The sequence below is a fragment of the Balaenoptera musculus genome, chromosome 10 (genome assembly GCF_009873245.2).
Source record: "Balaenoptera musculus isolate JJ_BM4_2016_0621 chromosome 10, mBalMus1.pri.v3, whole genome shotgun sequence".
Classification (NCBI taxonomy): Eukaryota; Metazoa; Chordata; class Mammalia; order Artiodactyla; family Balaenopteridae; genus Balaenoptera; species Balaenoptera musculus.
The window spans coordinates 46402045-46429812 of NC_045794.1; the positions used below are offsets into that span (position 1 = coordinate 46402045).

At 41.6% G+C, this 27768-nt stretch overlaps 1 pseudogene; it reads right to left on the reverse strand.

Annotated features, from left to right (window-relative positions):
• LOC118902782 overlaps positions 1 to 17763 on the reverse strand; it is a 53814-nt pseudogene extending 36051 nt beyond the window's left edge.
• Between the last annotated feature and the right edge of the window lie 10005 nt (positions 17764 to 27768).

Here is a 27768-nt window from a genome sequence, read left to right on the forward strand (position 1 = left end):
GTCCATTGATAGACAAGTGGATAAAGAAGACGTGGTACATATATATAATGGAATATTAGCCATAAAAAGGAATGAAATCTTGCCATTTGCAGCAACATGAGTGGACCTAGAAAGTAGTATGCTAAGTGAGACAGATAATAAGTCAGACAGAGGAGGGCAAATATGGTATGATTTCACTCATATGAGGAGTCTAAAAAATAAAACAAATGAACAAACATAACAAAACAGAAACAGAGTCATAGATACAGAGAACAAACAGGTGGTTGCCAAAGGGGAGGAGGGTAGGGGATGAAAAGAAAAAAAAAAGTAATTACGTGAGGTAATGAATGCTTGATCGTGGTGATCATTTCACAATGTATACTTATATGAAACTATCACATTGTACGCCTTCAATATATACAATTTTTGTCAATTATACCTCAATGAAGCTGAAAAAAGATTAAAAATTTTTTACAAAAAGGGAAAGAACTCCTGACATGTACTACAACATGGATGAACCTTGAAAACATTATGCTAAGTGAAATAGCCAGTCACAAAAGGACTATAATATACTATCAAAAACCCTCTATGATTAGATTATATGAAGTACTTAGAGTAGCTAAATTCATAGAGACAGAAAGTAGAATGGTGGTTGCCAGGGACTTTGGGGAGGGGAAAATGAGGAGTTTGTGTTTAATGGGTATAGAGTTTCAGTTTTGCAAGATAAAAATAGTTCTGTGGATGTTTGGTGGTGATGGTTGCACAGCGATGTGAATGTAGTTAATGCCACAGAACTGTAAAAATGGTTAGTATGGTAAATTTTATGTTACATGTATTTTATCACAGTTAAAAAAAAGAAAGTTATACCTATGAATCAGGAAGCAGGGGGCACCCACAGCCCTAAGATATGGTGTGTCCCATGCAATATTTGGGATGTACTTATACTAAAAAATGATTTGTTATTTATCTGAGATTCAGATTTGATTGTCATGCACTTTTTATTTGCAAACTCTGGCAACCCTACCCAAGAAGCCACACTTTCCATTTGAACCAGAACTTGCTTTGACTGATGAAAGCTAGCAATAGCATTCTAAGAAATGTAAAATACCAGAGAACTCTATCTTGTCCTTTTTCACCTGTGTTACTTCTCTGCATTAACCAGCTACCTACGCTGAGAATGATGACATACGTAAAAGGAAAGACTAGGCAACCTAGAATTCCTATTCATTTCAGTCCTTCCTTAGTCATCAGTTAGCCTAAGGTAGAGGGTTGGTTGCTAGAATATGCATGTATCAAGAAGTGAAATAAAAACAATTGAATTAGTTTTGTGCAGTGTTTCCACTGTTTTCATAAGAGCTAAATGAATATACAAACTATGAGAAAATAAAATAGGGAAACCCAAGAAAACTTTCCTAAGGAAGTGGTGTTTGTGGTGAGATCTGAAAAATGAGTAGGCATTAATCAGGTGAAGGAAAGATATGGGGTGTAAAAATAAGGGCAGAGACCTTAAGATGAAAGGAAGCATGATGATTTGAAGAATTGATTGGGGCCGGGATGGCTGGAGCACAGATATACAGATGAGTCTGGAGTGAGTAACATGGTCTGGCCACTCAGAACCCCGTAGGCTGGATTAGTGGTTGTCCTAAGCATATCGAGAAGCCACTGCAGAGCTTTAAGCACCTTTAAGACTGTTCAGGCTGCAGTGTATTGCAGGAGAACAAAAGTGACTGTGAGAAGGCCAGTTCAGAGATACTTGCTGTACGATGGTGGTTTGAATCAAAGATCTCAGTGGTGGTTGAGCTGGAGAGAAGCAGATGGAATTGAGGGTTTTAGGAGGACTTGATGAGGGTTAAATAAGGAGCTGACAGTGTGCAAGGTGTTGGATAATTCCTAAGTACCTGGCTTGTGAAACTTGAGAAGTGAGGGTGTTGGTCCTTGGGTGGAGGACACTAGGAGAGAGCTGGGTTTCAGAGAGAACAGGTGGGAGTGGGTTGTGATTGAGTTTGGGGCACTCGTGGAGGTATTGGTTAGGCAGTTGGGAATGTGGACCTTGGTTACACTCTCCCTAACCACAATTAAAATTTGTGATATCTTTCAAAGGTAAAGGGAAAGCAAAAGTATTTTGGATGAAAAATGAATACAGAAGGACTAACTCGCCTGCCTCTGATTCATGATCCTGGGCAGATACCCCCGGAGCTGTGTCTGATAGGAAATCCCAGTGCTGGGGGTGGCCTGAAGTAAAATGATATACACCAGGATCATCCTTCGTAAGTTTTATAGACGAGATGGTAGCTTCTTCAGACTGTGATACCACATCCTTTGGTATCTTCCCATCCATGTTTAAAAATCTGAGCTTCCTTCTTGCAAGATCTTGTATGATTTGGCCTCAGTCTACGTCTCTAATGTCATCTGGATTTCCTCTCCCTAGATTCTAGCCAGGCTGGCTCCCTGCTTGTTCCTTTCATGAACCAAACTTGCTCTGCCTCAGGCCTTTTGAACTTGAGTTCTCCTCTTGGTGTGCACCTCCCTTGCTCTATTAATGGCAGCTCCTTCTCTGCATGAGATTTAAGCTTAAATTCCTCCTCCTCAGTGGAGCCTTCCCTGTTCATCCAACCTAAACACTTGTGCTCATCACTTTCTATTCCATTACCCTGTTTTATTTTCTTCATTTACCTCACACTCGCCGAAATTGGGTTTACGTATTTTCTCATCTATTTCTCCCTATCGAATGAACTCTTATGAGAATGGCAACTGGGTCTATCTTGTTCAGTGCCTTCAGACCTATCACAGTGTCTGTTAAGGTGGAGGTGCTCAATACACTTCTGCTTAGGGAATGAGTTCTATTAGGCATTGGGAAAACACAGATAAATGTTGAATAGGAATCTAAATCTTGAGGACTGCAAGTGTCAGACTTTGGAGAAACACTGGTGCTCTAGAGAAGGGTAGGGTGTGGGGGACAAGTTCTGTGCAGAGATACTAAGGCCAAATAGTTCTGAAAAGTCCACTAGAAACATTCTTAGCCCTCCTCAGACTCACTGACCTACTATATTAACCCAAATCCCCTTCCCTATGAAAACGTAGGGAGGCACCTCAAACACCACAGCTCGAAGGCTACTGTCTGGTACACCTGGTACTGCTGTTGCCAGCAGGTAAGTTGTATGTAGAAACAATGTAAGCTCCCTCTTTGAGAAAGAAAATATCAAATCAGAAGCATGAGTCTCCTTTAAGAGGAAAATCATCTTTAATTAAAGGAAAACTAGTAAACAGTCTCCTTGGACCTAAAATTGCTTAGTTTCTGCATGCTATTAAATTGGATTTATGATCTAATAAAGTAAACAAAGGGCTTTGGTTAGCTGAACAATCAACTAAGATGAAAATTTTTGAGAAAGATTAAAATCGATTAAACCCTCTGTTCTCTACAATAAGGGACAGATTTCTTCGCTGGATTTTTCTTCCATGCAATATAAAAAGATAGGGACTGTCTTGCTGTCAAATTGTCTTGTTACAAGACTACACTTCTATGCTTATAAAGCTTATTTTAATCATTGCAGAAAATCATAAAACATGGCCGGTTTAGGGGATAATCACAGGTTAGAAATTTTACCCACTTAATCAACTCAGATATAACTGAACCTAAAATAAACTTTCTGGCAACAATGTAGAGAATGAACCCCCAAAATGAAGAGTTGGTTCTGATCTGAATCCTGAATAGCATCAGTCAGTGACAGCCCGTGCACTTGCCCCTAGTATCGGCTGGGGTCATCTCCAGAGCCGTACCCCAGATGGAACTTGGAAGGTCACTGCCAACGTCTGCCTCTCTGATCTTTTAGCTCATTTTATATATGCTTAAGTCCTTGATCAACCCTCTTATGATTGAGATATTCTTTTAAAAACACCATTATTTTTCTGAACATAAAAGTTACATGTATATATTGTAGGAAGTACAGAAAAATATAAAGGAGATAGAAATCCCTGTATCATATCATCAAAGGGAAAAAAAGGTTAATATTTTGGGGTATTTTTTTTATTTTTTATTTTTATTTAATTAATTTAATTTATTTATTTATGGCTGTGTTGGGTCTTCGTTTCTGTGCGAGAGCTTTCTCTAGTTGCAGCAAGTGGGGGCCACTCTTCATTGCGATGCGCGGGCCTCTCATCATCGCGGCCTCTCTTGTTGCAGAGCACAGGCTCCAGATGCTCAGGCTCAGTAATTGTGGCTCACGGGCCTAGTTGCTCCGCGGGATGTGGGATCTTCCCAGACCAGGGCTCGAACCAGTGTTCCCTGCATTGGCAGGCAGATTCTCAACCACTGCGCCACCAGGGAAGCCCCATTTTGGGGTATTTTTACCTGGGTTAAGTTGTTTTATTTTTTTAGAAAATGTCTTATAATGTATTATTTCCTGCTTTTTCTTTTTACTTAACATATCATGAACATTTCCCTATGACATAAACTGTTTTTTTGTGAAAATAATTTTAATGGCCCCATAAATATTCCATTGTATAGATTACCATTCCCCTACTTTTATTTATTTATTTAATAAATTTATTTATTTATTTATTTATTTGGTGCCTTGGGTCTTTGTTGCTGCGCGCGGGCTTTCTCTAGTTGTGGTGAGTGGGGGCTACTCTTTGTTGTGATGTGCGGGCTTTTCATTGTGGTGGCTTCTCTTGTTGCAGAGCAAGGACTCTAGGCGCATGGGCTTCAGTAGTTGTGGCACACGGCTCAGTAGCTGTGGCTCACGGGTTCAGTAGCTGTGGCTTGCAGGTTCAGTAGCTGTGGCTCACAGGCTCTAGAGCGCAGGCTCAGTAGTTGTGGTGCACGGGCTTAGTTGCTCCGTGGCATGTGGGATCTTCCTGGACCAGGGATCGAACCCGTGTCCCCTGCATTGGCAGGTGGATTCTTAACCATTGTGCCACCAGGGAAGTCCCTCCTCTACTTTTAGATGAGTGGATTGTTTCCAGTCTCTTCCCTCTCTATCTCGTTCCCTCCCTCCCTGCCTTCCTTGAATTTTGTAAACCTCAATTAAGCTGTTAATTTTTTTCAAGATGGCAGATTGAGTTATATATTTAAGTCATAACTTGATAATCTTTAGTAACATACTACCTTTAATCATTAGTAGTCACAGAAAAATGAAAAAAATGTAGAGTTGGGAGAGATGGTTGAGTAAGTATTGCCAAATACCAAACTTTTATTTTCAGTGAAGGTAAGGTTTAGTTTTAGGACCAACATTATACAGAGAAAGGTTTCATTGTCATATAGACTAGTTTCCATTCAGACTACAAACTGCTTCCTGCTCTCTCACATAAAATGAGATGCATTTACGGAAACTTCTTTGTTTGCAGCTTCAAATCTGAGTTGCTCTTGGCATTTGTCTCCTTTCCTGCCAGGCGGAGGTGCTCTGCACAGTTTCTGCTCCACACCACTGGCTATGTGATTCTGTTCCTCTTGACATGTTATATTCTACATCAAGTTCTGGCAGCCCATGTGAGTCTTTGCTTCCTTGTATTCTTTATCATGGTGCCATTTTGGGCAAGAATCCTTCAAGACCGTGAGTAATATTTTTCTTATGGACATCAAGCAGATAGTGGGGCATCTGAACCGAGGCCTGTTACCTTTTCTCAATCAGTGAAATCCTGGATGTGCTTATCGAAGCGAGCTTCACTCATCTAGCTAGGTGAATAGTTGCCCACTGGATTTAGCAGCTGATTCTCCTAGAGATGACCCATATTCTTTTAGTTACAGCGATAAGCAACAGAACGTTGTGTTGGTGGAGAAGGTGGTTGCAGTAACAACGGGGCTATTTTTGAGTAGAAAATACACGATAAACCCAGTGTAAAGCATGGAAGGTCTGGATTCCAGGTTTAGGATGAAACTGGGAAAAATTCTCAGGATTCCCTCGTGAAGAACTTTTCTTCCATGTTCAGGAAGAGGTGATAAAGGATCAGATGTGACAGCCCCTTGGTCTTCTTTACTCCTTTTCCAGGGAGAGCTGCATTCTTCAGAGAAGGAGCTGAGTAGCAGTGGCAGAAAGTGCCAGGTAGGTCAAAATAGTGAGAGTCCCAGCAGGGAGTAGCCTCAGTGCACTGTGGTCCAGATGGCAGAACTAGTCAGCTGTACTGCTAAGAAGGTGGCTTCTAATTTGTTTTTATCAGTAATATTTTATGAACAGCTTTGTTGGGTTAGAGTTCTAGAAGTATTTGGGAAGATGTAAATGCTCAATCATTTTTCGTATGAAAACTGTTTCTTTTCTGTTTCTTTTTTCTTTTTTAAATTTATTTATTTATTTTTGGCTGTGTTGGGTCTTCGTTTCTGTGCGAGGGCTTTCTCTAGTTGCGGCAAGCGGGGGCCACTCTTTATCGCGGTGCGCGGGCCTCTCATTATCGCAACCTCTCTTGTTGTGGAGCACAGGCTCCAGATGCGCAGGCTCAGTAATTGTGGCTCACGGGCCTAGTTGCTCCGCGGCATGTGGGATCTTCCCAGACCAGGGCTCGAACCCGTGTCCCCTGCATTGGCAGGCAGATTCTCAACCACTGCGCCACCAGGGAAGCCCCTCTGTTTCTTTTTTTAAACTGTGTTGGTAGAAGTCACACAGTCAGTCCTTGGAAGAGTCTGGGAGAGTTCAGGCCAGTGGCCGGAGTTCACAGAATCTATGAGGATGGCACTGGGGTCCAGGCTGCTTCTCTGCGTCAGTAGTGACATGCTAGGCTGAGGTCTCTGCTTGCACCTAACATTTCCCTTTAGAAAACATCTTGCCTCTCTCAGGATTTCAGGTCTCATTGCTGCGAGTTCAGGAAGAGGCGGTGTAGTCAGGGTGGAAACAGGTACTTGGGGTCACCTCGGGAGTGAGCAGGAGAGGGCTGTGTGTGTGGCTGCAGGTGGTGGCATCCTCACAGGATTGATTCTGTATACTGATGGAAGTCCTGGCTGACCACGTTATTATTCATGGCAACAATTTTAGGTAGTTAATTATTTATTACATCCCTTCTCCCTAGTGGATGTAATGGAACAAAAATCTTTATACCAGGGCTACACAAATGTTGTCCTCCTACCTTTTGTAACGGAAGGCACTTTTGCCAGTTTAAAGATAATTGCTATCATTAAATATTGATAGAGTCTTTTTTTTTTTTTTTTAAATTTCTAGAAGTAAAAATGAAGGGAACATCTCTGGGAAATATAATCCATGTGCCCTGGACTTTTCATCCAATGAGACCTGGACCTCAAGGAGGAAGAAAATTATTTGGAAGGAGGATGCCTTCCTATTTGTTTTTTAACAGCAGACCTCCCAGGTTCTAATTATTGACTGAGATGTGAGTGAAAGGAGACATTTTACAAGGCAGAATATAAGAAAGAACTAGCACTTTAATACTGATATCAAACCAGAGTATAACCGTGTGTCTTCTATATCCAAGGGCATGCTGCCCCGAAAAGAGTTCAGAGGGAAGTTGTAAGTGTAAATTGGCTTCAACAATAGAAGCAAGGCTAATTAGAAGAAGGCAAAGGCCTCTGACATCACTGTGCAGAATGGAGTCTCAGGCTTGAACAACTAAAACAATGGCAGGCTCTGGACAGATGAAAGCAGAGGAAATTGTGAGCGGGAATGGACCTTGTCTTTAGCAGTAGAAGGAACAGAGCAGTCAAACCCTGGAGCCCTGTCCTGTAGGGCTTTGGCTGCCTTGAGAAGCGCACATGCTCTACCTTTTTCCTCCTGTCCCAGGTTACTCTCGAATGGTATTTATTTTTATACGAATAAAATGAAGTTGCTCATTCACTTGCTCTTTCCAAAAAGGATTTGAAGAAGTTAATGGAACATCAAGGGTGAACTCAAATGGAGGAAAATAACTTACAAATGGGTAATGTGGAGTCTCAAGCGGGAGATTGTGCCTGTGGGATGAGGGAGGGGACGGGTTTGCCTAGTAGCAGTGGCGATGGCATGCTATGGTGGCTGTGGGGAGCTGTTTAACAGAAGATTGCTGCGTGTGTGTGTGTGTGTGTGTGCGCGTGCATATGTGTGTTTGTGTATGTGTAGGGTGGTCATTTTCACCTCCTACTACTGGGTCAGCCTGCAGCCACTGTTAAGGCTTCACAGATTTGGAGGGGATGTGTGTTTCATTTGGGGAAATTTAAAGGTCTCCCTTAACATTTAGCCACCCCTGGAGCCCCCAGTCTGGTTATGAATGTTTCAGTGGGTGAATGGCAGAGCTCTTTGGCACTGGCAGCTGGAACCTTGCACATACACACTTCTTCCTTCCTCTGATAGTGTTAAGTCAGCGTAGCCCTCGGACCCCATGGCTGGCAGTCTGGGGACGTCCCTCCGTTGGTTTTGTCAGGGCAGTATTGGGATTTTTTGGTGGCATCTTTTACCAGCTCTCAAAATTTTCTCAGATACATCTTGATGAGATGAGACCTAGAAGAAAAAGGGAAATCTTATTGGGATTGAACAAAAAATACAACATTTGAAATAACATTTTGAAATAAAATTGGCTGTAGCAATGGAGAACTTAGGACTGTGGATGGTGGTATGTTAAAATTCACATGCCTCACACAGATGTGCAAAGCAAATGGAGCTTCTTTGTTTCCTAAAACTGATGTGATCTTCCTTACCAGACCACACTCAAGCTGGGTGGGGGTAGGTAGTGGGAGGTGTGGAAATTAACTTTACCTTGTCAATTTATGCTATCTCTGTACCTTTGGGTTTAAATAGTCTCTCTTGGATGACTAAGTCCCCTTTGGGTAAATATTCAGTCTTTTAGATGCCCATCCCCCCGCCCCTCCCACTCTAAAATGGTACCTAGATAGATCGAAGGGTAGGGTGTGTGTGACCTCATGTTAGCAGGGGAGAGATGGGAGTTTCAGACCAATGCAGTGTCCTTTGGCTCCTCATTGATCTTCACCGGGCCATGGCTGATCTGTGTGTTCCCTGTGCTACTGTTGGAGAGGGCCTATATGGTCATTTGGAGGTCAGATCCCCAATATTGAGTTCTTGCTTTAGGCTCTGATCATGAAGCCCTTGACTGCAGCAACCATTCTGTCCTAATCGCAGCCCTTCACAGGTCCCCTCTGGTCTCTGAACCCCTGTTCTGGAGCAGGTGAGAGGTCCCAGATCTCTTGGATACCTTCTTTTTTTTTTTTTTTAAACTTAAAAAAAATTTTTAATTAATTAATTTTTGGCTGTGTTGGGTCTTTGTTGCTGCGCGCAGGCTTTCTCTAGTTGTGGCGAGAGGGGGCTACTCTTCGTTGTGGTGCGCAGGCTTCTCACTGCGGTGGCTTCTCTTGAGGCGGAGCATGGGCTCTAGGCGCGCGGGCTTCAGTAGTTGCGGCTCACGGGCTCTAGAGCGCAGGCTCAGTAGCTGTGGCGCACGGGCTTAGTTGCTCCGTGGCATGTGGGATCTTTCCGGACCAGGGCTCGAACCCGTTTCCCCAGCATTGGCAGGTGGATTCTTGACCACTGCGCCACCAGGGAAGCCCTTGGATGCCTTCTTAAAAAATTATTTTTAAATTGAAGTATAGTTGATTTACAATGTTGCATTAGTTTCAGGTGCACAGCAAAGTGATTCATATATATATATATATATATATATTTTTTTTTTTTCCAAATTCTTTTCCATTATAGGTTATTCAAGACACTGAGTATAGTTTCCTGTGCTATACAGTAGGTCCTTGTTGGTTGCATGCCTTGCTCAGGCCTTGGGAAGCCAGGAGCACTGCCAGGGCTCCTCTGTCTAGGCTCCTCCTTCTACCAGGGCTGCACTTTTTTCCCATGCTACTTAGGGTGAAGCCCTCCCTGTAGCCTCACAGCCTTCCCAAGCTCTGCCCAGGAAAGCACACCAAATCACAAATCCTACCAAAAGCTCCAGTGCTTCTCTGTGTCTGTCTGTGTGGATGTTTCTATCATGCCTCCTACTCCCAGAGCCCCACTTCAGAGTGGGCAGTGAAATCACGGGCATTTGATCTCTCCTCCCCGTATTGCACTGGGATTTGGAAGTGGAAAGCTTTCCATTTTCTCTTCCTGTCTGGAAGGGCCTTTCTCCACATCATATTCTCCTCCTTCCTGATGTGGCATTGACTTTCGCCTCCTGTTGCACCATCATAACGGAGTGGCTGCCAGGGAACAGGAACCATACATCAGTAATAGTTTCACAAATATTTTCCCAGTTATGTGCATATTAGGAGACAGTGGGGAGCCCCTGGCGTCCTTACAATTGTTGTGGAAGTTTTCTGTTGTAACAGTTCTTGGGAATGGAAGAGGAGTGGTGGTTGATCAAATACTATGTATGGTTTTACTAAACATTAGAATCATGAATGTGGGAACTGGAAACCTTTTGCCTCTGCAAATTGAGCATCCAAAGTTTTGTGTTAGAAACTGCTATTAACACTCCCTGCTTTCAGAACTTGGATGCTGTAAAGGTCCTGAAAAAAAATTGCAGTTTGGCTGGAAATGTTCATGCTTGGTTTCAGCACATTCACAGAACATTCACAGGAAATAATTGCAAGTTCACACAATATGATCTGTGTGGGTGTGATTCAGATCAGCTCTCAAGAGCACAGAATGAAGGCTCTCAACCATTTATGCAAAGAAACATTAAAATAATGATAGAAGGATCCAGTATGATTGAGGGGAGTGGAAAAGAATTAGATATTAAGGCACAGGTTTTTATCTTTTTGGGAATCAAAAGCTGCTGGGCACACCAGTGGATCTGAACTTCTATTGAGAAGTACTCTTTGGGTTTTAAGGACTTGAGTCGTGTTAGTTTTGTTTGCTGAATCCTGGTCATAATAACATTTCATTTTGTGGGAGAATAGTAGGAGGCAGGAACAATGAAGGAGCACAGAAGGGGGCTTACTCTATAAAAAAAGTGCGAAAGATTTGAGACTTGACTCTCACCAAATGGGGAAGAAAGTATCTTTGTGCAGCCAATCTTGTGTCCTGAGAGACCTCTGAGTACCGAACCTTGATCTGAACCCTGTGAGGGCTAAGTGGGAAGGTGGAAGAAGGGACCTGACCTTGATATTCATATAACCTATTCTGGGAGGTAGAACATTCTTACGTGGAAGTATGGCTTCACAAAACTAAATACAAGTTAACACCAATTAAGAGGTGCCCAAATGAAAACAGAAATCTGAAAACATGAACCTGGAAGACTGGAATTGTGTATATGAAACAGCTATATGTATGACTAATGATCAAATATAGGATAAAGACATAAATATATAGTTCAATTTAACCATAATTATAGCTCACATCTGAGTTGTACTTGACAGTTTTGAGAGCATTTTCAGATACTTATTTTCACATTTTTCACAGCTTCATTTATTGGCCCATTTTTCTGAGAGGCGTATATCAAGAAAGAGATTATTAGCGCTTCGTACAATTGTTACAGCATGGACTCACCGCTGCTGTTCTCCACCACTAGAACCGTGCCTAACATGTAGTGGGCACTCAGTTTTCTTTTTTTCTTAATGACTTAAAACAACAAACATTTATCATCTCACACACCTTCCTTGTGAGAGGCCTCACGACAGCGGCTAGCTACCTCCAGGGTGAGCAGTGCAAGAGAGAGCAATGATTATTTGTTGAATGAATGAACCATAGAGTTTCAAGGAGCCTCAGAGGTATTCTGGATCCTCCTCCAACTCAGGCAGGTCCCTTCACTGATAGTGTTTAAACATTTCCAGGGATGGTGAGCACATGGTCTCTTCAAGTGGCCCATTCCATCGTCAATAATGAAATCAGCTACCACGCTGGACATTGTGCTAGGTCATCTTCCTACCACACTGTGCTCCCTCTTGTCAAATACCTCTGATTATAAGAAAGCTCTTTCTTTGAATTGAAATCTGCCTCTTACCACCTTCCTCCAACTGTATTCATTTTGTTCTCCTAAGCTTTAGATGGGGTGCCCATCAGGACACTTTTGAGAAAAATTAAGAGTTTTGAAACTGAAAGGAGCTACAAAAAATTAAAATGAATGGTGTTTTGATGTGTTTTCTAATTCATTAGCAAATTTTTTTTTTTTGGATTTTACACCAACTTTATTAAAACTTTTTCAAGTTCAATTACTGTAACCATGTATATAAATTAAAAAATTAGTAAATTTTACCATTATAGTTACATTTTTATTGGTGGAATGTTGCAACTTATTTGGACATAATTATAAATTATGTTGTACTGTAACCAATGCCAAGTCATTTCTGCTCCATAGGTTGTACCTATATTTTAGTTGTTGTTGTTTGTTTGTACTAGGAAATATATCAGACTTATCAGAACAGCCATTGACACAGCATGATTAGAACACATGGATTTTTTTTTTTTAAACATCTTTATTGAAGTATAATTGCTTTACAATGGTGTGTTAGTTTCTGCTTTATAACAAAGTGAATCAGTTATACATGTACATATGTTCCCATATCTCTTCCCTCTTGCGTCTCCCTCCCTCCCACCCTCCCCATCCCACCCCTCTAGGTGGTCACAAAGCACCGAGCTGATCTCCCTGTGCTATGCGGCTGCTTCCCACTAGCTATCTATTTTACATTTGGTAGTGTATATATGTCCATGACACTCTCTCACCCTGTCACATCTCACCCCTCCCCCTCCCCATATCCTCAAGTCCATTCTCTAGTAGGTCTGTGTCTTTATTCCCGTCTTGCCACTAGGTTCTTCATGGCCTTTTTTTTTTTTTTCCCTTAGATTCCATATATATGTGTTAGCATACTGTATTTGTTTTTCTCTTTCTGACTTACTTCACTCTGTATGACAGACTCTAACTCCATCCACCTCATTACAAATACCTCCATTTCATTTCTTTTTATGGCTGAGTAATATTCCATTGTATATATGTGCCACATCTTCTTTATCCATTCATCTGTCGATGGACATTTAGGTTGCTTCCATGTCCTGGCTATTGTAAATAGAGCTGCAATGAACATTTTGGTACATGACTCTTTTTGAACTATGGTTTTCTCAGGGTATATGCCCAGTATTGGGATTGCTGGGTCGTATGGTAGTTCTATTTGTAGTTTTTTAAGGAACCTCCATAATGTTCTCCATAGTGGCTGTATCAATTTACATTCCCACCAACAGTGCAAGAGTGTTCCCTTTCCTCCACACCCTCTCCAGCATTTATTGTTTCTAGATTTTTTGATGATGGCCATTCTGACCGGTGTGAGATGATATCTCATTGTAGTTTTGATTTGCATTTCTCTAATGATTAATGATGTTGAGCATTCTTTCATGTGTCCGTTGGCAATCTGTATATCTTCTTTGGAGAAATGTGTATTTAGGTCTTCTGCCCAGTTTTGGATTGGGTTGTTCTTTTTTTTGTTATTGAGCTGCATGAGCTGCTTGTAAATCTTGGAGATTAATCCTTTGTCAGTTGCTTCATTTGCAAATACTTTCTCCCATTCTGAGGGTTATCTTTTGGTCTTGTTTATGGTTTCCTTTGCTGTGCAAAAGCTTTTAAGTTTCATTAGGTCCCATTTGTTTATTTGTGTTCTTATTTCCGTTTCTCTAGGAGCTGGGTCAAAAAGAATCTTGCTGTGATGTATGTCATAGAGTGTTCTGCCTATGTTTTCCTCTAAGAGTTTGATAGTGTCTGGCCTTACACTTAGGTCTTTAATCCATTTTGAGTTTATTTTTGTGCATGGTGTCAGGGAGTGTTCTAATTTCATACTTTTACATGTATCTGTCCAATTTTCCCAGCACCACTTATTGAAGAGGCTGTCTTTTCTCCACTGTATATGCTTGCCTCCTTTATCAAAGATAAGGTGACCATATGTGCGTGGGTTTATCTCTGGACTTTCTATCCTGTTCCATTGATCTATATTTCTGTTTTTGTGCCAGTACCAAACTGTCTTGATTACTGAAGCTTTGTAATATAGTCTGAAGTCAGGGAGCCTGATTCCCCCAGCTCCATTTTTCGTTCTCAAGATTGCTTTGGCTATTCGGGGTCTTTTGTGTTTCCATACAAATTGTGAAATTTTTTGTTCTGGTTCTGTGAAAAATGCCAGTGGTAGTTTGATAGGGATTGCATTGAATCTGTAGATTGCTTTGGGTAGTAGAGTCATTTTCACAATGTTGATTCTTCCAATCCAAGAACGTGGTATATCTCTCCATCTATTTGTATCATCTTTAATTTCTTTCATCAGTGTCTTATAATTTTCTGCATACAGGTCTTTTGTCTCCTTAGGTAGGTTTATTCCTAGATATTTTATTCTTTTTGTTGTAATGGTAAACGGGAGTGTTTTCTTAATTTCACTTTCAGATTTTTTGTCATTAGTGTATAGAAATGCAAGAGATTTCTGTGCATTAATTTTGTATCCTGCTACTTTACCAAATTCATTGATTAGCCCTAGGAGTTTTCTGGTAGCATCTTTAGGATTCTCTATGTATAGTATCATGTTATCTGCAAACAGTGACAGCTTTACTTCTTCTTTTCCTATTTGGATTCCTTTTATTTCTTTTTCTTCTCTGATTGCTGTGGCTAACACTTCCAAAACTATGTTGAATAATAGTGGTGAGAGTGGGCAACCTTGTCTTGTTCCTGATCTTAGTGGAAATGGTTTCAGTTTTTCACCATTGAGGACAATGTTGGCTGTGGGTTTGTCATATATGGCCTTTATTATGTTGAGGAAAGTTCCCTCTATGCCTACTTTCTGTAGGGCTTTTATCATAAATGGGTGTTGAATTTTTTCGAAAGCTTTCTCTGCATCTATTGAGATGATCGTATGGTTTTTCTTCTTCAGTTTGTTAATATGGTGTATCACATTGATTGATTTGCGTATATTGAAGAATCCTTGCATTCCTGGGATAAACCCCACTTGATCATGTTGTATGATCCTTTTAATGTGCTGTTGGATTCTGTTTGCTAGTATTTTGTTGAGGATTTTTGCATCTATGTTCATCAGTGATATTGGCCTGTAGTTTTCTTTCTTTGTGACATCTTTGTCTGGTTTTGGTATCAGGGTGATGGTGGCCTTGTAGAATGAGTTTGGGAGTGTTCCTCCCTCTGCAATATTTTGGAAGAGTTTGAGAAGGATAGGTGTTAGCTCTTCTCTAAATGTTTGATAGAATTCACCTGTGAAGCCATCTTGTCCTGGGCTTTTGTTTGTTGGAAGGTTTTTAATCACAGTTTCAATTTCAGTGCTTGTGATTGGTCTGTTCATATTTTCTATTTCTTCCTGGTTCAGTCTCGGCAGGTTGTGCATTTCTAAGAATCTGTCCATTTCTTCCAGGTTGTCCATTTTATTGGCTTAGAGTTGCTTGTAGTAATCTCTCATGATCTTTTTTTTTAAATTTTTATTTATTTACTTATTTATTATTTATGGCTGTGTTGGGTCTTCGTTTCTGTGCGAGGGCTTTCTCTAGTTGCGGCAAGTGGGGGCCACTCTTCATCGCGGTGCGCGGACCTCTCATTATCGTGGCCTCTCTTGTTGCGGAGCACAGTCCCCAGACGCGCATGCTCAGTAATTGTGGCTCACGGGCCTAGTTGCTCCGCGGCACGTGGGATCCTCCCAGACCAGGGCTCGAACCCGTGTCCTCTGCATTGGCAGGCAGATTCTCAACCACTGCGCCACGAGGGAAGCCCTCTCATGATCTTTTGTATTTCTGCAGTGTCAGTGGTTACTTCTCCTTTTTCATTTCTAATTCTATTGATTTGAGTCTTCTCCCTTTTTCTCTTGATGAGTCTGGCTAATGGTTTATCAATTTTGTTTATCTTCTCAAAGAAACACATGGATTTTAATCAAGGTTTTCTTTTCAGCTGTTCTCTCCATGGGTTCCTTAATTTAGTGAGAATATTGCTTTGACCATGACACTGTACTCTGAAAATTATATTTCCACCATAGAAATTTTAATATCCACTGTTGAACTTCTTCATGAGATGAGTAGAAATATTGAAAATATTAGAGCTATTTTTGGAATTAACTGATTTTCTCTTTGAAACTTCGGTGCTGATCCTGATAGAAAACTGACAGTTTTTAACTGTGAAGTTTTTCTGCTTACAGAGTCAATCCATACAGCCTTCTCTTTATTTTTGGTATATGCACAGAAACATTTGGAAGATAAAATAAGTGAAATTAATTTAGAAGAACAGTCATTTGATCTAGATCAAAAGTTGTGTCTCACAGAGTGATATATAAATAAATCTTGTGCAGTTGAAAGTGTTAAACCTTTATCTTTGGGCACAGTCTTCTGAAAATAACTTTTGAAGTAGACGCTGACTCTTTTCAGAGATTCGTGTCTTCAGGTTTTCATGTGGTCAGTGACATCACTATAGCCCCCATGGTGGATGGTAACTCTTAACATTCTTGAAAAATAGAAATTTAGTACTTATTATTTGATTAATAAGCACTTAAAAGAATCATTGCTGCAAAAAGTTAATTACAAAATAAAAAAGCATTACCAAATAATAAAACTCCCTACAATAAATGGCAACAACACTGGAGTAGGGTGTTTAGACTACTTTCTGTGTTTTAGTCTATGGCAGGACAGTCCAGAGTCCGCTTTAAATTTCCCACTCTTTGACGTGGTGGTCCCCAACCTTTGTGGCACCAGGGACCGGTTTCGTGGAAGACATTTTTTCCACTGGCGTGGGTGCGGGTGGGGGTGGGGAATGGTTCAGGTGGTGATGTGAGCCATGGGGAGCGATGGGGAGCAGCAGATGAAGCTTCGCTCGCTCGCCTGCCCGCTGCTCACCTCCTGCTGTGCGGACCTTTCCTAACAGCCCCAGGGTCCAAGGCCTGCGGCTTGGGAACCCCTGCTTTGGTGAACTGGGGGGCGTGGCGTCTTTGTGCATCCAGACATCTCAGGAGCCAGTCCACCAAGCTGCCAGTAGAGGGAGAAATGCTGAATCCGTCTTCCACACCTGAGATGGGTAGTTTCTCCTGTGTTTGTGTACGAATATCGTTTATCATATGGGTGAGTGAGCACCCTGCATGCTGTTCTTGAAAGGGAGGTACTGGTTACATTGTCTCTGGAAAGAGTCGGGAAAAGAGAGATGGGTTGTTAATCATCTTTCAGTTGGAAACCATGTGTAAAAGTTAGATCTCTGTTCATTGCATATAGGTCTTACACAAAGTTAAATGAAAATTAAGGCAGAAGGTGGAAGTACAAAGTGGAAGTCTACCAAACCCATTCTGAGTTATCTTAATGCAGCTTTAATAAAAATGTTTCCAATAGGACAAAGGCTAAACTGGCCCTGGGTCAACAGACAAAGCCACTACCGTCCTAGGGACAATGAGAGTTATGTTCATTCTAGTTAAGGAGAAGTAACTGCTTTCCTTCACCATGGCTTAGCCCTTCTCATGTTCGAAGCTTCCTTCTTTGCTTTAGTTGACCTCTTCTCTAAGCTAAGCATCCTCAGTTCCTTCCTCTGTTCATCCTATGAAGGAGATGTCTATATGTCCTCTCTCTGGGTGAAGGGTAGAACTATTCCGTGTTCTTACTTTTACTTCATGTTTGATGAGCTGATCAACCACCTGTTCCCACCTATGTGGGTCCACTCCTCTGGCACTGCCCTTGGACATGATGGGCTATGTGCGGTATATCGGAAAAAAGAATTCCGGGACAAGATAGGCAGCCATTTCATGCTCCCAGTTCTGCCTAGAGGACAGACTGTGTTTCTCTGCTTCCTTCCCCCCACCTCCATTCATTTTACCTGTCCTGTGCTGTCTTCTCTGCCAGTCTCTTCTATGCCACTTGCTTCTTTAGAAGCTCGACTTTGAATCTGGGTCTGTCCTAAGTTATCTAAAAGCCAGTGGAGAGGATGACGAGTTGGCTTCTTCTGTCTCATCACGGTGGTCTGGCTCACCTCTATTCTTCCTTTAACCTATGACACTCACATGCTTACTACACCTGGCAGTTCTTACAAAATTCGTGTGTACATAACTTGTTACCTTAAATGAGCCCTTTTTTGCATGGTAGATAAAGAAGAGGAACACATTATCCTGGAGTCAGAATTGAACTTAGTTCTCAGACTTTGTCTACTGCTTATTTCCGCAAAACACTTTATGTGCCCTTATAGAATGGCTGGTTGCACTTTAATTTAGATGCCTGTTGTATAAACCATCAGGCATGAGGAACACACCCTCAAGTCTCCTACTAGAGAACCTCCCTAGATCGCCTTTTCCTACCTCACCTGTGCTCATTACATTCCTGCCCACATTGCTCCAGGCAGAGGGTGAAAACATTGGAGGGAGATATCAAGGCGGTGAGCTCAAGGCTGGACAACTTTACAAAGTGATCAGTCAGAGCAGAAGATGGTAGATTGTGGTGTAAGTGATTCCTGTCCCACTCTTCACCCATAAAAATGGTGCAGGGTTTAGACTTGCTAATGGGCTCACAGAATGCTATTGCTGGTCAGAATCTTTGCAATCATATGTTTCCAATCCTTTCATTTTACAGAAGAGAAATCAGAAGTTCAGGGAGATGTCAGTCTGGGAGTAGAATATGGGTCTCTTGACTCTGCTCATCACAGGGTCTTCTTATTCATGGGTACCTGGCATAGTAAGAGTTGGGGGACAGAAGAGAAAAGAGCAGGGATTTTGGGAGTCAGGAAATTTCTGTTCTATTACCATTTCTGTCATCAAATATCTACATGATTTTAGGAAGTCAATTTCCCTCTTTAAGCATCAGTAACCTTATTTATGAATTGATAATGTCTAATATCTCTTCCATCTCTAAAGTTCCACTGTGTGGTTGCTTTTCTTCTAGCATTTGCTGAGACTTACTATGGGCTAGATCCTGTGCTAAACACATATTTAACCTGTAAATGATTCTGAGGTACATTCTGTTATTATCCCATTTTACAGATGAGGAATCTGGAAAACAGAGGTTAAATAAATTGCTCAAGTTTCCAGAGCTAATAAGTGGGAGAGTTTGGAACATAACTCCAAAGCACACCCAGTGAGTGGAAGATAAATGTATGCGTGTGTGTGTGTGTGTGTGTGTGTGTGTACCAGTAAAGGAGTTCTTGAATCTGCTGTATTTACTGGGGCACCAAGGAGGTGCTTTGTATTAAAGGCTGAGAAACATTGAATTGAGTCCTAGGAGCAAATGTAAGATAATAGCTTTTGGGTAAATGTGTTGCCCACTGATGCCAGTTGAAGTCTTTGTGCAGATTGTTGAAAATGAAAGCATTTTCTTATTGAGCTACTGGGCACATGCCTCATAGCTCTTAGTTCATTGATCTCAAAGCACTTACCAGTCATTCCGGCTTCATAAAATGCCTTTGTTCGCTGTCATTTGCAATTACATTTCCCTGATTGCCTCCTCAAGTTAAAATATTTTTCTCCACTTTCATAAAAAGGAGGCTAAAAATAATAGGCAATATTATAATAGTCAATTCATCATCAGAGAATTGATTTAAGATCCATTATGACAGGCAAGCAAAAGTGAACTTTGAATGAAGACTTTTGAACAACACTTTTTCCTCTTTGATTCTTTAATAGACTGACAGTTTGTCATTTTAAAAAGGGTTTATATTTTGCACTGTCGTTATGCTGGGTATAGCGCCATATATTCTCTCTTATGAGGTGACTTCTCGAACAGAGCAATACTCCAGGTTTCCCATCTCCCAAGGGAAAATGTGTATAGCATCACTTCTTGAAGTGCATGGTTTTTATATAGCAGTAATCCTCAAACTTTTTCTTTATTGAAGAATAATTTACATGTAGTAAAATGTACAGATCTTAAGTTCAATGATTTCTGATAAATACATACACCTGGGTTATCATTCAAATCGAGATATGAAACATTTTTTTAATCTTTGAAAGTTCCCATGTGCCCCTTTTTAGTCAAATCCTCCTACCCAAGACAACCACTGTAGATACATTTTTTTCAGCCTATTGTTTGACTTTATATAAATGGAATAGTCAACATATTGTTTTGAGATTCATCCATGTTGTTCCATGTATTCATAGCTTTTCCCTTTTTATTGCTGGGTAATATTCATATCCCATTGTATGAACATACCACAGTTTATTTACTTGCCTGTTGGTAGATGTTTGGGTTGTTTCCAGTTTTTGAGTATTATGAATAAAGGTGCTAGAAATATTCAAGTGTAACTGTGTGTCATGCATGTTCATTTCTCTTGGGTATAAACCTCGGAGTGAAATTGCTGGGTCATAGGGTATGTAAGTATTTAACAGTCCTCAAGCTTTTGCATCCTGGTCCTACCTATGAAAAATAGTCTAAGAGATTTGCTAATGTAATATGTATCTCTCTGGGGTATGATGTTCCTGATATCCAAGAGCTGATTTATTTTGGGGGGAAGTTAACTTCGAGTCTGCTCAGATCATGCAGACATCCCTTTACCTAGACAGCTGTTTACTTTTTGATTAAATGATAGTTAATAAATTTATCAGTAACTTGTTTAGAGTCTAAGATATCTAAGTCCTGAATGCTGGGAATACAAAGATGTGTGATCCCTACTCTGCAAGAGCTCACGGTCAGGTGGGGAAGACAATCATGTGAACAAACAATTGCAGCCTCACGAAAATGCTGCAATGGCTAGTGTGTCGGAGGGGCATTTATCTCTATCTGTGGAGATCATGAGAGGGTTTACAAAGGAGGAGAAATTTGAGCTGAGTTTTGAAGGATGTCTAGAGGTCCAATAGGTGGCAGGGATGTGAGCCATTGCAAGGGGTGGAAACATACAGCTTGACACATGAGGGGAACTGCACGTTCAAATGACTTATATGGACTTCCAAAGGTGGGCAAAGGTCAGATTGTGAGAGGTTTTGCAAGCTCTTTGGACTCATGATTATAGAAATAGTGATTTTATCAAAGGAAAACAGTATCACAAATTACTGTTGGCTGCACTGGTAAAGAGAACCCTTTACAAACCCAGACTTTTGAATTTCCACCACGTCACTTTGGATTACCCAAGGTGTCAAGAAACCTTATGTTCTATGGCCACATTGGGGGCTCAGGCAAAAGGTCCCCTCTTTTCGGATCACTGGTCTCCATGAGGACAATCCTGCCTATGTCTCCTCCTCCAAGGAGCCTTTTCCTCAGTTATCCTCTCCTACTCACATCCTTGGTATTAGCAGGGAGTGTGAATAAGGGGGATCCTTGTCTCCAACCCTTACTGACACTACCACAATTTTTCTTTCTTCCCTACCTTCTCCAGAACAATAGTAGCTCCCTTTCCCCCTTGCCAACTAAGGAAAAACAAAATCTCTTTCCAGGTTATTTTCTTTTTCCATTTTCTTGTGCTCAGTCATTAAATCTGGCCAACCTCCTGCTCTCAGCCCCCAGGAGGTGTGTTCATTTCCTAGGTTTGCCAGGCCACTTGAGAAGTCGAATCTCTGCAGCAATTCACTGGGGATTATAAAGACAAAACCCACAGCTCATTAGCAAAACTGCTACCCAACTCCTATTGGGTTCTTTTGGTGACACCTCCCTCTCTGCTTCTGCCCTGTCCCCAGTGTGTTGGCTGCCAGTTTGAGAAAGAAAGGGTGTTAAAGGATGACCTCTGAAGTGGACATCCTTCTTATTGCCTTTCCTGGGGTGACCATTCTACAGCCTGAAGCAAACCTGGGAATCTTCCACAAGGTTGGTGAGGCATAGATGGTGCTGACTTGTTCTCTGTCTCCACTGAGGACCCAAAAAAGGGAAGTGGCTCAACTTGTTGTAGAAAGTGTTAAGTCAACCACATATAGGGCCATGTAATCATCTACCCAAGAGCAGGATAAAATTACCTCCTCAAGGGAATCCTGGAGCTTAAAAATACATTTCAATGTTAATTGCAGAGCATTTATTTACTCATTCATTCATCAGATATTTTTTTAAGCTCCTGTTGTATGTCAAGGGCTTTTCTAAAAAGGAAACAGTAATCAGTAAGATTTGATTCCTGCTCTCATAGAGCTCACAGTCTAGTTGGAGATACACGTGCACACACAGGTAACACCTCACAACATGTTAAGTCTTATTACAGAGTCATGTACAGCAGGGGTACCCAACCCCTGGGCTGCAGACTGGTACCGGCCCATGTTAGGAACCGGGCCGCACAGCAGGAGGTGAGCGGCGGGCAAGCGAGTGAAGCTTCATCTACCGCTCCCCATCACTCCCCATCTCTCGCATCACCTCCTGACCCATCCCCCCCATCGCTCACATTACCACCTGAACCATCTCCCCTGCCCTGTCCGTGGAAAAATTGTCTTCCACAAAACCGGTCCCTGGTGCCAAAAATGTTGGGGACTGCTGATGTACAGGGTGCCTGAGAAGCAGCACAAAACCACCTGGAAAGTTTAAGCAAGGTCTCCCAGAGATGGTGATACTGAGTTGACCTTGAGGCCAGGTAGGAGTTCACCAGGTGGGCCTTAGTGCAAAAACCCTTTATCCTTATTCTCCTGACCTCAGAGGCACTGAGGCCTACGGTGGAAGAGGTACCATTAAAGGTGGGAAAATGGGAGAGAGAGGACAGTTTTTCTCATTAAACACCGGTGACTGATGTTAGTCCCGGTGAGAGTGAAGTCAGTTACCTGTCGTGGGCAGAAGTGGCAGGAGATTTTTTTCAAAGTAAAACTCACGCTGATGCAGAATCTATATCATGCCAACTCTGGTGAGCATTTCGGCGGCCATTGCTCTTCACTTAGGGCTCAGAACTCCACTTGAGTTCTGAGGTTCACTGTACGGATCATTGACCCTGACTTTGGAAAGGCTGTTAGCAAGGGATTTTCTAGTTCTCCAATTTCTTCTGTCACTTTAATTAATTAGTTTAATTAATTAATTAATTTTCTTAGTTCATTTGAGATGTAATTGATATATGCCTCCAATTTTATAGTTAAAGAAACTGACTTGTTCAATGTCACACTACTGGGGTGGCAATGGTGTGCATGTCTTCGTGGCTAACAGTCTGAACTGAAAGCAGCAGTAATAAAGGCAGATGACTAGCCATGAGGTCTATGGCACCTCCGGAGGGTGAGGGAAAGCAGGAGAGGGGCCAGGTTTGATCGTCAATACTTAGGATAAGGTTGAGAAGGGAGAGTCTGGCAGGGACGCACACGGACTTCAGCAACGTACAGGGCTGTGCTCAATGTGGGCAGGTGGGCTGTAAAGCCGGATCCCTGCTCTGAGCCAGAGGGTGACGAGAGTTATCTCTTTGGGATCTCAACCACACCTTCTGTCTGGCTAATGCCCTTTATCTCCAAATAGTAAAGCCATCTCTGGAGCCCTAACCCTGCCCGGCTCCACACTGCTGCAGCCTTCGTCTTCCAGCTGGTCCTAGGGAGTTTTTGCTGCATTTCCTGGGGTGGTGACCTTAAGCCTCCCTGGTGGGTGGACTCTTATTCTGAGCTCACATTATGTGGGAGCAACAATAGGACGATAGCATTTTAGAGCTGGAGGCCAGACCACGTGAATGTAGATATACAGGAAAGGAAGAGGCTATAGGTTTACAAGATGGGTCCCTCAGGGTACATTTGAGAAGAACCTGGTCTGCTTTCTGTTTGCTGAGCTACAAATGCTCTCTTCTCCCTTCCTTCATTCTCCACTACCCCAGTGAGATATGTGCTTGGTTGGTATTTTAATGACAGCGGCAACAGAATTGTATAGAAAACCAAAGTATACCTGCGAATTAAACAAGATAGAAGCTTGTTTGTGTTTCTGGTAAAGTCTGGGCGGGTGGATCAGGAATGTGTCACTCTGTAGTGTCAGAGACGCCTCCTATCTTTCTGCTTGACTGCGTGTGACCACAACTGCATGGTCCAACATGGCAACCTGGCCATCTAGCTTGCAGGAGAAAGGGATAAAGAAGAGGCAAAGCCTGCACTCACGGGGATGACTGAGTTAAAGGTGGTGAATGAAAACTACCACATGATACAGCTGTCTGCTTCCCATTGACCATAATGTAGTCCATGCCCACACTTAACTGCAAGGGAGTCTGGGAAATAGTATTTATTCCAGGTAGCCAAGCATCTACCTAAAAATTGGGAGTCCTTATAGCAATCTCTGCCACGTATACATTATCTTACTTGATCCTTTCAGTGACTCAGTCAGATGGGTGTCATTTGACCCCTTTTTAGAAAGGGAAGAAAACATCAAAAGGCCACACAGGTGGAGGTATCAGCACTAGACCCCAGGCTGTCTGATTACTAATACTGTGTCTGTCTCAATATGTTACGTCCCACCAATGTTTAGCAAGTGCTTCACACATAGTAAGTTCTCAGTAAATGACAGTTATTTCTATTTCTGCAACCATACATAGTATAAAACAGAGCTCTGCTATTTCTTTGGATTATTTTAGGCTGCCTTTTAGTTCCCAGGGTCCCAGTTTTCTGCACTGTGTACCTTGTCTGGTACTGCAGGATGATTTCAGCCCTGTGACAAGACCATTTCTCTCCCAGGGAAAAGAGTCTACTTAAATGTTTGAATTGCTTGGATCTGCATTGCTTTCCAAAGTGAATCAAGCCAATGGTGTGTGAAGGGCAATGGATACACCCAATTCTTAATAACTGGATGGGTTTTCTCATTTTGGTCTTGTTAGTCAATTCAGTGCAGTACACTTAAATCAGGAGAGAGGGGGCATTCAGTTAAATGGCCTTGTTCCCAGCCTCCAGCATCTCTCTTCTGCCCTGGAACATGGTTGGATGAGAGATTTTCTTTTTTTTTCTGCCTGAGGTAGCCAGTGTGCAGTGGCGTAATTGATTTGTACAAGTTCCATTTCTGTGGGGCCAAAGGTTATGAGGTCATATTAGGAAAAGCGTTCATATAGGTGGTTGAATTATTTAATGAATAGACTGATTAACTAATGTAAATCTGGCCCTAGAGGTGGCTCACAACGATTGAGTGTTACGTGAACTGTGCTATCTCCTTATTTTAATTTAATTTTATTTTTTTAATCTCCTTATTTTGCTTTTAAAAATCACCTTGTCCTGTGCCTGAGAATGTACCATGGACGGCACATTAAATATTAATTGTCTGCAATTCAAATGCATTGTCTTACACTTGTTAATCTTCCTATAGCCAGTTATATATTATCTGACTAAAAGAAAGGCCTTGGGTCTATATATATTTAAAAAGTCATTTTATTACGGTCATAACATTTTTATCACTGTAAGATTTTTCTCTCCTCTTTATTTCCCCTTTAGGTCTTACCAAAGAAAATATAACTCTAGAGTGTTTTGTACAAAAAGTACATGAGCATACAAACAGAACATTAATTTATTGAATTGGATAATTTATCTCTACATCCCCAAACACTTTGCTAAGAAGTGTGTTATTTCCAAACCTCAATTAGTAAAGCTGCTTCCAAAAGCCTTGGTCATTGCTCTACTCAGAGACAGTGGGAGATGTGAAAACAAGAGCCTGGTCTCTGAGAGGGGGTTGTAGGTGGTGGTTGGGACCCAGACCCTTGTCACTAGCCTGTCTGCCTTTGAATCTCAGATTTTCTATTTGCCAGACATGTCACCTTAGGCAATTTACTTAATTTCTCTGTTTTAAATTACTATCTGTAAATTAGGGCTGACAGTAATAATACCTAATGTGTAGGCTTTTGAGGATTAAAAATAAACATGTATTATATTTATACACTGCCTGACACATATAGTAAATACTACGTTAAGTGTATACTATAATCATTTGGTCTTTTTCTCTAAGGCATGGTTTTTACTTGACATGAACATTAATAGGAGACATACAGCATCTCCAAGATGGCCTGAAAGACACACAACACCACTGCAAATGGCCTGATGCAGCTTCTGATTTGGCCATTTATCTCTCAGGATGGCTCAGGCTCATGTGAGTTGAGGCCAGAGTGGAGTTGTCATGAGCAAGGGCTTTTGGAGTTGAACAGGTAGGGATTAAATCTTGGCTCTGCCACTTGTCAGCTGGGTGGCCTTAGGCAGGTCCCTTACTTCTTCTGAGTCATGGTTTCTTCACCTGTGAAGGATCACTGGGGAGGGATTAAAAGAGGCAAAGTATGAAAAGCACGTTGCACAGTACCTTGTTGGTCCATGGTAAGTGCTCAATAAAGGCTAGTTTTTTTTTAACCTTTAATATTTTATTTTTAAAATTTTACTTTTATATTCTTTATTTTTATACAGTTTTAAAGGTTATTTTCCATTTATAGTTATTACAAAATATTGGCTGTATTCCCTATCCTGTACAATACATCCTTGAGCCTATCTTACACCCAGTAGTTTGTACCTCTCACTCCCCCATCCCTATATTGCTCCCCCCATCACTAGTAACCACTAGTTTTTTTTCTGTATCTGTGAGTCTGCTTCTTTTATGTTATATTCACTAGTTTGTTGTATTTTTGAGATTCCACATATAAGCCATATCACACAGTATTTGTCTTTCTCTATCTGACATATTTCACGTAGCATAATGCCCTCCAAGTCCATCCATGTTGCTGCAAATGGCAAAATTTCATTCTTTTTTATGTCTGAGTAGTATTCCATTGTATATATTTACCACATCTTCTTTATCCATTCATCTATTGATGGACACTTAGGTTGTTTCCATGTCTTGGCAATTGTAAATAATGCTGCTGTGAACATTAGGGTGTATTTATCTTTTCAAATTAGTGTTTTTGGTTTTTTTGAGTATATACCCAGGAGTGGAATTGCTGGGTCATATGGTAGTTTTATTTTTCGTTTTTTGAGAAACCTCCATAATGTTTTCAACAGTGACTGCACCAATTTACAGTCCCACCAACAGTGTACAAGGGTTCCCTTTTCTCTGCATCCTCGCCAACATTTGTTATTTGTAGACTTTTTGATGATAGCCATTCTGATAGGTTTGAGGTGATACCTCATTGTGGGTTTTTTTTTAAAGATAAATTTATTATTTATTTATTTAATTCATTTTTGGCTGCATCGGGTCTTAGTTGCGGCACGTGGGATCTTCGTTGAGGCATGCGGGATTTTTCGTTGTGGTGTGTGGGCTCTATGTTGCAGCATGCGGGCTTCTCTCTAGTTGTGGTGTGCGGGTTTTTTCTTCTCTAGTTGTAGTGCATAGGCTCCAGGGTGCGTGGGCTCTGTAGTTGTGGTGCGCGGGTTCCAGAGCTTGTGGGCTCTGTAGTTTGCAACACACGGGCTCTAGTTGAGGTGTGCGAGCTCAGTAGTTGTGGCACGTGGGCTTAGTTGCCCCGCGACATGTGGGATTTTCCCTGACTAGGGATCGAACCCGTGTCCCCTACATTGGAAGGCGGATTCTTTACCACTGGACCACCAGGGAAGTCCCTCTTATTGTGGTTTTATTTATTTACTTATTATTGCTTCAGTAGTTGTACCACACAGGCCGCAGGCTCAGTAGTTGTGGCTCACGAGCTCTAGAGTGCAGGCTCAGTAGTTGTGGTGCACGGGCTTAGTTGCTCCGTGGCAAGTGGGATCTTCCTGGACCAGGGCTTGAACCCGTGTCCCCTGCACTGGCAGGCGGATTCTTAACCACTGCGCCACCAGGGAATCCCCCTCTCACTTTGGTTTTGATTTGCATTTCCCTGATGATTAGCGATGTTGAGTTAAGTGCTCAATAAAAGCTAGTTTTTTTGTTTTTGTTTTTGTTTTTTTAATCATTGTGACTAAGTCCCAGAGGGAGACAATCCAAAAGCTTAGATTAAGAAGGGCCGAACAACATTTTCTCCCTTTATGTCTATTTTCCCTGGGTGTAAAGTTAAAACAAATCCTTTGCTGAAAAAATGTCTCCAAAAGCTACTAATGTTAGCTGCATGTTGACTAGTTAAATTCAGTTATTCAGGATAGGTGGGAAACCTTTTGATAAACTGGACCAAATTACAGCTGAACTTTCCAATTCATAGCACATATCGAAATTTCACTGTAGGGCTGTGTCT